The sequence below is a fragment of the Adiantum capillus-veneris genome, unplaced genomic scaffold (genome assembly GCF_014529385.1).
Source record: "Adiantum capillus-veneris isolate H3 unplaced genomic scaffold, ASM1452938v2 Hic_scaffold_607, whole genome shotgun sequence".
Classification (NCBI taxonomy): Eukaryota; Viridiplantae; Streptophyta; class Polypodiopsida; order Polypodiales; family Pteridaceae; genus Adiantum; species Adiantum capillus-veneris.
Genome location: NW_028221652.1, coordinates 24,047 through 32,026, shown reverse-complemented (window position 1 = coordinate 32,026; position 7,980 = coordinate 24,047). Strand labels below are relative to the sequence as shown.

The 7,980-nt window shown below is 43.0% G+C and overlaps 1 pseudogene; it reads left to right on the top strand.

The window, feature by feature from the left end:
- The first annotated feature begins 6,385 nt into the window (after positions 1-6,385).
- LOC147416685 (guanosine deaminase pseudogene) lies at positions 6,386-7,051 on the top strand (annotated as a pseudogene).
- Positions 7,052-7,980: the final 929 nt, after the last annotated feature.

The window sequence follows — 7,980 nt, the reverse complement described above, 5'->3', positions numbered from 1 at the left end:
CGAGGAGAAAGATCGAGGAAAATCAACTCCAACACCATAAGACGACTTCGGAGACTGAAATACCTACAAAGGGGGCTTTTAACTAAACTGATGATTTTTAAGGTTGAAAACTAGTTAGCAGGGCTTAGGGCACTAGCACAAACCATGCTTTGCACAAAAAAACACTTTTTTATCAAGAAAAGACCATACGCGTATGATGTCTCACAGCATGATTTTCACATCATCTTGAACACATGAATGCATAGCCTCTTTCTATATGCTAACAACATCAAATGTACAAAGTATCATGAGATTTGGAGTTGAAAAACCAATTGGAAACTAAAAAGACGCAACGTAGGGCAGAAAACCGACTTATGGCCCTAAATTTGCCAAAATAGCTCCAAACTCAATGAAACTTTGTAGGGATGTTTTTCAACACATGCACAAGCTATCTGGAACCAAAAAGTACCATTTTGGCCAAAAAGACATCATACGCGTATGATGTCACTTTGGACATACAGAGCCAAAATTGATCATTTTTCATCATATATCCATTATATATATCAAACACATGCCACATATGGATTTTGGTACCATTTGGTCAAGGGGATCACTCTATTAGCCCAATCAACGAAAAATCCTCTGTTTAAAGCCTGATCTTGCCAAAATTCATCATACTCACTTCGAGTCCAGATTTGAGTACACACAGTCCTTTATTATCATATGAGGAGCCCACAGAACCAATCTCATGCAAAAATGATACAAAATACATCATACGCGTATGATGTCTCCAGAGCCAATTTTAGTCCAAACTATACCCAAATTTCATAAAATCATTGTCTAAGCCTATATAAAGCCAAATCCAAGCTTACAATGTAAAATGGTTCAATTTTACCCAAAAAGACATCATACACGTATGATGTCTCCCTACTTGATTTTTGCATTTCAAGTTGCAACCACCACACATAAGTGATCTACATGCCATTTAAGAGCCAACCACCAAGTTTCATCCAATTTGGATCACAAAATCCAATTCCCACTCAATATCTTGCAAAGAGCCTGACCACGACTAAAATGACCATAACTTGACCAAATGGGACCCAAGTTCAAATCCAGGCATATAGAATGGATGTATGCACTATTAGCTACAAGCACAACCAATATCAAGCCATTTTGACACAAAAGACATCATACACGTATGATGTCTCCAGCATGATTTTGCACCCAAATGTCATATTTTTCCATATGCATTGCATCCTTAGGCCCTGAATAGCTTATGTTTCAATTTTTTAAGTCATTTGGATAGTTAAAAGCCTAATTTCCACTTTCAGTACTGAAAAAGGCGCTAACTTCTGAAATTGGAGTTACAGGATCCATGGATTCGGGAAAGTCATCATCAAAGAGAAAGAGACCGACACTCAGGGAAGCAATAGCAGAAGCCGATCCATTTTCTATCCTCCCAGAGACTCTCAAACCCACAAAGACTTGGATAGAAGAAGCGGTGTTAGAAGAACAGGGGATAAAGATATACCAAGGTACTTTCAGAGACCCACGGGGACAAACAGTGGATATCCCAATGATTCCCCAAGAACTGGTGGACTATAGCAGAACGGAGGAGATAAGAAGATACCTGGAAAGGGTAGATCTCCGCAGTTTTTTTACTTCCAGACCATCAGGAGTAGATGCTTAAAGAGTGTATGAGTTGGTAACCACAAAACAGAAAGATGGAATGGATACACTCAGAGCATGGGACGTGGAAAAAGTTGAAGTGATTATCACTCCTCATCTCATTACAGATGCTTTGAAGCTGCACAACAAAGGAAGCTCAGTCAGAGAAAGACGAGAAGCTATAGAAATGTATGGGCCAAAGAAGCAAAATGTCACCTATGAAGACATGGCAGATCCGAGAGCGGCAAAGCTTTGTCGGCTCTACAACCAATTCTTACACATATGCAGCAAAAGGCCACAAAAGTATACCACACCACCACATGCCATTGCCACAACCATCACTTGGGCAATACAAAGCAACATCCTGAAGGAAGTCAATTATGCTCAGCACATTCATGAGGAAGTAATTGCTATGCAGAACAAGAAGCCAAAGTACATTGGGGGAGCCGAAGAGTTGACTAAGATAGCTTATGAAGCTATTGGAGCAAGGGACCAATGGCCAAAGGTTACCTCGCAAAACCAATGGCTAAAAGAGATAGATGAAGATGAAAACTAGCCAGAGGTCACCAAGAGAGTGTCAACAAGGGCAAGGCGGAAGCTAGAAATTGTTTCTGAGCCAGAAGAAGAAGCAGACGAGCCCCTCAAGAAGAAGACCAAGAAGAAACCCGCTCCCAAGCAAACTAAGAGCCAGAAAGCCGCCAGAATGGAGAGGATGATTGAACATTTTAGAGCCGAGTGAGATTTAAAAGGATATTTTGAGGAAAAGTGGGTACCAGACCCAACTAAAGTTGGAGCCAGCTCAACCAGACCCCATATTGATCAGTATGATCAATATATCAAGGTTTATGAAGAATCAGAAGCTATATTGGAGCAGCAACTAGTAGAGCCATACACCGAAGCAGAAGTTCAACACATTAAATCTGAATTAAAAGGAGGTGACAAGGGCAAGAGCAAGGTAGAAGGGTCTAGTCCTGAAGAAGAGGAAAAGATAGTGGAGGAAACAGCTACTGAAGTGCAGGTGGATGTGCCAGAAAATCCCGAAATACAGCAAGAGGAGAAGGCAACGGATCCAATTCAAATGAAGAAGGAGCAATATGATGTTCTAATCGACACAGGATATACTCAAGAAGAGACCCTCAAAGTTGTGTATGGCATTGTCTTAACACAGGAAGAACAGAGAGGAAAGGACAGGGGGACCAAGAATCGATTTGACAGAGAGCGAAGGTTGGTACCTGAGAAGGCAGAAGATGATCTTGAGGAGGAGGATGAGCTCGAAGATGACGATGAAAGAGATATCCAAAAAGTGCATCAATTGTTGCAGCAGATCAAAGCCTGATCAAAGGCAATGAGGAACAGCAAAAAAGAAGCGAAAAAGAGAGAAGATGAGATGGAAACAAAATATGAGAAGAAATTCTTGTTTGTTGGTTGAGTTCTTGCTATTACAGCATCCGCTAGCCGCATAACTTTCCAACACTTATGAAGGCATGGTAGACTTTAAGGAGAAATTTTGAATAACCAACCTAGAGTGAAGAAGGAGTTTGAAGAATGACAGCTTCTAATCCAAGAGTGGTAAGGACCTAAACAAATGCCCCAAGGATGCCCAAAAATGGTCGACAATGAAGACCCTACCCAGTAGAATCCATAAAGGACTTCTTCGGAAGGTTGGCCGCTTAGGTCGTAGCAAAGACCCTTATTGCCTTCAAGGAATGACATCCATGGTGCTCCTGCTTGCTCTGGCTCGTGAAAAGCTTCAATGCATGTGAGCAGCATTTGGCAAATTTTGTAGAGCATAGCACATGAGAGATTAGGGAGACTTTTGAAGAATGTCATGGCACCCGTTAGGGTTATCACCATGTATTCCTCTTTCACTGTTTCCTTTTCTGGTGCTGGCAACCTTGGATGATTCAGCCATGTAAGCCACTTCTTGGTCATTGCTTCATGTGCTTGCCATGTCCTTACCCTTGGTACATGACAAAAAGTCGGGTCTTTCTGAAGTGCTACAAGTGCTCTTGTGAACAGAATCAAATATCTCGGATTCTTGTCCAGCCAACTCTTTCTCCCCTTGGGATGGACTTCCTGTGCGCCTTCTTCCTGCATATCTTTGTATAATCTTTCTTTGACTTGTAAAATTTCTACCTTGATCAAAGGATATGGAAATGATTGTTGATGCCATTGTGCATTGATTTGGTTGGGAGTGAGTTGAGTAACATTGACTAAACGGAGAACTCTCAACTCCCAATTTGTTGCTGCTTTCCATTGTTCATCTGTTTCTTGAGCGACCTGCTCCTTAAGTGCGTCTTCTTCAGCTTTAGACAGTTAGAACATTGGCACTTGCTAAGCATCCGGTAGTGGTACCTGGAAATCTTCTTCTTGTCCCACCCCTTCTGTTGGCTATGTTTCCATCTCTGCGAAAGTGACTGAGGTAATTTCAATACCTGGTTGCTTTGAGGTACCAGCTTCTTCTTGCATCTCGGCCTATCCCTCTCGTAGCAGCTGACTGACTCTCTTTAGCTCGGTTATCTCCTTGAGCAACTATTCTTCTCTTTGTACCCGCATCAGTGCAAGGTCTCTTTGTTGTGACTGCTCTAGCTTTAGCTCTAGCTCAAGATCTTTATTCTTCTTTTCCAATGCCTTATATACTTTGTCTGTACCTTTGATCGAGGAAGCTGTGGGAGTTTCCCTTATCCGTCTCTAGAAAGCTACCTGATCATTGATCCTTTGCTCTGAATATTGCAGTGAAGCATTTGCTACGTCGAGCTTTGCTTGGATCTTTTGTACTGATAGAGTTGTAGTTAAGAGTTCATTGGTAACCTCTGTCAGTTGTTTGTATTTGGTCTTGTAGGCGTCTGATAACTTCGTGAAAAGTTCACCCAATTCCTCCATTTCCTTTTATTGCTTCTCTTTGGCCAGCTGGTGTTGTTCAGCTTCAGCTCTTAGCCCTTTGGATTTGTCTCTGCAAATTTGAGATGACATTCATTCTGTCCTCCAGCTCTCCTTGGAGAGCCTCTATAACCATCTCAAGCTCTCTAGCCGTAGCACTGCGACTAAGTGTTGTTGTTCACATTTTCTCAGTCATCTCCTGCATCTGCTTGGCATATTCATTAACTTGCAGGATTACTTCATCATTTTTCTGCCAATCTTCATGTTATGTAGGCTGCCTAGATGTTTCAGCAGTCTCTATGTGTGGCACCTTGGGTGGGGCTGCGGTGGCTTGTGGTTGTGGTGGGGGTTCTACCTCTCCTTGAGTTTGTGTGGTTGCCTTGGCTGCTTTGTCTCCATGAGGCTTCATGGATGCCTCGGCTATTTCCTGTTGGGTGGTGGTAGAAGGTGTGGTTTCTACCTCTGTTGCCTTTGTTTGTTCAAAACTTGCTATCTCCTCTGGTTCAGGATCCTTCTCTTTGGCTTGCTCGCCCTCAATTGGTGAAGGGGGAGGGCTTGGCATGGGGTGATCCTCCTATTCTATATATGGTGATGATGGTCTAGGAGACATCTCACCCTGTTCGTGATGGGCTTCACTTTGTTGGGCCACTTCAGCTTGTCTCTACTGCTTCGCCGCATCTTCCTTTGCTTTTCTTTCGGCCTCTTGAGCTTATTCTAGTCTTAGGCTTCTGCTTCCTTGTACATGCATTCAAGAGAATCCTTGGGATCTTCTGGTTCTTTCCTGATAGGATTCTTGGTTCGGGGTCCTCTTATATCTCTTGGAGCCCAACTTGCCGGGTCCTCACTGCAGCTTGGCGGATTTTTTCGTAGGTTTGTTTTTCCCTTTCAAACCTCGCCTTCTTCTGCTGAGGTTCCTCTTGGTGTGCAACCACTGCTTTTTTCTTCATCTCTTCTCTTCTGTCTCTCTTCTCTTCATTGTCTAAACTTTTGCTACTATGTGCTTCATGAGAGATTTTTGCTGACTCTTCATCAGATTTGTAAACTCTCTTTGTCGAGCGGGTGGTTCTTGGAGATGGCTATGCCGACACGATCCTTGTGTTCTGATCTAGGGCAGGTGGCAAATTGTCTGCCATGCCAATAGCATGGCACACTATTCTTGTTAATACCTCAGGTGCACCCAGATACGTGATCTTACCCTCTTTGTTGGTGCCCTTTAGTGTTGATAGCACATGCTACATGTGATCAATGGGTTGCCTGGTTTGTCGACTTCAACACTTGGGTGAATGTAGTTGCATTTGCATGATTAGGTGTTGTGTACCTTGGAGGTCTCTTTGCTAGAAAGTGGAAGTGCTGGTGATACAACCGTGCTGGTTCTTCCACTTGCTTCTGGATGAGATCGGCAAAGTGTTGGGTATGCAAGCCCAGTTGTGGGAATGTCCACTATCCGGTGTCTAGCTTGTGGGTACAAGCCCTATAGCATACAGGTCAGCTTTAGTTGCAAGTCAAGTTATACATGGCAAGTTTTGCTATTAATATTGTAAGGTTTTTATACACAAAATAGATTACAATCAAAGCATGTTCTTTAGCTTGCTGTGTATTGAATTCTCTCTCCCGCTCCGTTTTTGTTGCACGCTCTTCTCCTCGCCATGGCCCCTCTCAGGCGGCATCCCCCTTAGGCCCGCAACCCCATCATATGGTATCAGATCCTAGGTGGCCGCCTAAGCAAGGAGGAGCTTGGCTCGACTCAGTAACACGGGTACATTCGCTTACAAAGAAGAAAACAGGGTCATCGACCTGTAGTAATTCCAACACAACCTGCCTCAATCTGCTTGCCTTGTAATTCTGATGATTGTTTGACATGGCATCATCTGCAATTTTGGCCTCCTCAGCCCGTTGCGAGCAAAGGAAGCCATCAACGTCGTCGTCTTCCTTGTCTGCAGCATTTCTAGTTGACACTGTTTTTTTGAAATGTTAGGCTATATTGAATTTGATTAAAAGCTTTTGAGTCTTGGCCAACCAAGAGGTCATTCATACGAGCCTCACAAAACGCAACGAGTTGCAAGTGCTAGGAGCAAAGCGACTATAAAAATTCTCTTTTCTCTTCTTCTAAGCGGTTCCCTCAACCTTTGTTGTTCATCATGAGGAGATTCAAGACAAGGACTGCAATCAGAAATCCTATGAAGGTGTGAACTGCAGCCATGGAGGACCTTTTGGTGTAGTGGTGATGTTGAAGGATGAGATTGTTGTTAGCCGTCACAACATGGTCCTTAAATACATGGATCCAACAGCTCATGCAAAGGTCACATCCATTCAAGAGGCATGTAAAAAGCTCCAGTGCATCGAGTTGTCAGACTGTGAGATGTATGCTTTGTGTGAGACTTACCCGATGTATTTTGGTGCTATACATCTTTCTCGAATCAAGCCGTTGATCTATGGAGCTCAAGCTGAAGCAACCATTGCAATTGGCTTTGATGAATTCATTGCAAAAAAGGTGTTTAAAGATACTCAAACCAATCGTGCTTGACAGTATTCTTCATCTTCAAGCTCTTTTGCAGATTCACATATGACATCAAAGATCGACGACTTCTCCATAACCTTCTCAAGCAACAATATGTTGAGTTCAAAATTAGTTTTACCTATTCAATCTCATAGGTCTGCCATGATTTTGTTTATAACATCATCTATATTTTGTCAAAGCTTTGTTTTATTTTGTCAGTTGTCAATCATGGTCATGTCCCTCTTGTAAGGGTTATAGATGCTGCCACATACAAAGTGGTAAGACCACCCTTTGTTGTTTGGTTGAGTTCTGGTATGTCTCACTCTAATGGTTTTTGAGGGAAGTACACACACACACCTATGTTATATTCAAGGGGGGGGGGGGACTTTTACTCATGGTTTCAGGTCATTGGACTCTGCCATGGTCTATCTGTATCAAGTCCATAGTCAGTGGTTTGGGCTTGAGGGGGGGGTTGTTGGGTATGCAAGCCCAGTTGTGGGAATGTCCACTATCTAGTGTCTAGCTCGTGGGTACAAGCCCTATATCATGCAGGTCAGCTTTAGTTGCAAGTCAAGTTATACATGACAAGTTTTTCTATTTATATTGTAAGGTTTTTATACAAAAAATAGATTATCAATCAAAGCGTGTTCTTTAGCTTGCTGTGTATCTAATTCTCTCTCTCGATCTCGTTTCTGTTGCACGCTCTTCTCCTCGCCATGGCCCCTCTCAGGCAGCATCCCCCTTAGGCCTGCAACCCCATCACAAAGGTTGTCGGAGCAGTTTCCTTGGTGAAAGTGCCTGCTGCCTTTCTGTCTCACAGGCCCTCATTGTCATCCCCTCTGTTGTCAACTTCAAAGCCTCGGCCACAATCTCTTTTGTGATGGCTACTTCAACTTTATGGCCTTGATGGTCAGTAATTTGGGCTGATCCATCTTCCTTAATTGTAAACAAGAGCT